The sequence below is a fragment of the Sebastes umbrosus genome, chromosome 1 (assembly GCF_015220745.1).
Source record: "Sebastes umbrosus isolate fSebUmb1 chromosome 1, fSebUmb1.pri, whole genome shotgun sequence".
NCBI lineage: Eukaryota > Metazoa > Chordata > Actinopteri > Perciformes > Sebastidae > Sebastes > Sebastes umbrosus.
In genome coordinates this window covers 16,666,569-16,668,176 of record NC_051269.1, presented here as the reverse complement: position 1 = coordinate 16,668,176, position 1,608 = coordinate 16,666,569, and the positions used below count along the sequence as shown (strand labels likewise).

The following is a 1,608-nucleotide window of genomic DNA, read 5'->3' as shown; positions in this document are numbered from 1 at the left end:
AACCCAAACAAAGAGAGCAAGAGCCTTTTCCTTTTACTGTATGTAAGACCAACTGATCTGAATGTTTTAATCATGACACACTGTTGCTCTTATAAGTTTGCTGGACCAAGATTCTCCAATTGTTTATTACTTTTTCAAAAAAAAAATTGTACTAGTTTCAACTACTGTGATTTTATGACCGATCACACTGATTTCACACAAAAACATGCAAGAAATAAAACCACCCCTAAAGGTTTTACACCGCTGTATGTTATGTTTTAACACATCATCCTCTTTCCAACACTCACATGGATCGGCCATTCTCACAGCAGACGGTTTAACACGCAGGTGTAACTAATGACACTGACTGTTGTATTCAAGTGTCCCACTGAGAGTGACAGTAAGCTACGATACCAGGAACCTGAAACAAAGAACGGATATTGCTAAGAAGTGAAAGTCAATTGTTCGTTCCTATTGCAACGCCACCGCCCAGCAGCAGAGCTATGCTTCCGCAGTTTTGGACTGAAAGCGACTACCGGACGCCGGTAAAACGTCCGCCTACAAAGTGCCGTACGAAAGTAAAACAAAATAATTCCTATTCTGTTATCATAATTTGAATGTCTCAACCAAAATTGCCTGAGTTGAACAATACAAACATTATTAATATGCATACTATTATAACAATTTACTTACTTACTTATTTATTTCTTAAACTTTTTTCCCAGCCGCTTCCCAGAGGAGCATAAAGTGAGCGATGGATAAGAAGTTGTGTAAGGTGCTTTTGCCCTACGTGTTAGTAAATAGCCTTCGACTACATTAAATTCTGTTGATGTCATGCTACAGCACTACTAGCTACTGGCCGATAGCCGGTTGTTTGGAAACAGGGATGTTAATACATCCACCACGGTACAGGTTTACAGCATACAGCCCATGGGTGTATTATAAGATAGTAAAAGTGATGAATTACAGCCAATATATCCATTATTACAGCCGCGTACAGCTAGCAGGATATCCAACCACTCACACTAACATTTTACAAACAGCCCTGATGTTGTTCAGAGCTGTTTCAGTCAGGAAGGTGAGGGTTGTTATCATTTCTAAATGATAAACACCAGAGGGCGCCATTTATCTAAATAACACTGAAGCATCCTGTCTGTGATGCAACTCAACAGTTTCTACAGTTTAGTATTTACAGTTCATGATTATGAGTCATTTAAAATATCTACAATATACAGATGTATTACTGTACTCACCACAGTAATATTCACATATAGGCCTACTGTATAATACAGTCTCTGTTATTATTACTGTTGTGAGTATCAGAGTGGGAATGATGGTCCAGTCCAAATGCACCAGAGGAAGAGGTGGGAAAAGTACTCAAAGTACATGTTTGTGGTACTTATGCTTTACCTGAGTATTCCTCTACATTTAGTTATAGTTACTTTACAGATTCAGATTATACATACAAAATATATGATCATCCTGATGCACTGTTACAGATTAAATTATACCCAACAGTTTAAATATAAATTGAAGTTAGTTAACATTAAACATTTTAAATTAGCTCAACCATGACCAGCTACAACATTAGAATACTGCTTACACAGTAATGTATCGGTAATGATAATC

The 1,608-nt window shown here is 37.3% G+C and overlaps 1 protein-coding gene across 3 annotated transcripts in view; it reads left to right on the top strand.

Annotated features, from left to right (window-relative positions):
* The window catches only part of nat8l2 (N-acetyltransferase 8-like 2), a 7,153-nt gene extending 6,915 nt beyond the window's left edge, over positions 1 to 238 (top strand). For all 3 annotated transcript variants that reach the window (XM_037785371.1, XM_037785389.1, XM_037785380.1), the window contains one exon: positions 1 to 238. This exon is cut by the window's left edge and continues 758 nt beyond it. The gene's annotated coding sequence lies outside the window, so the exon portion shown is untranslated.
* Positions 239 to 1,608: the final 1,370 nt, after the last annotated feature.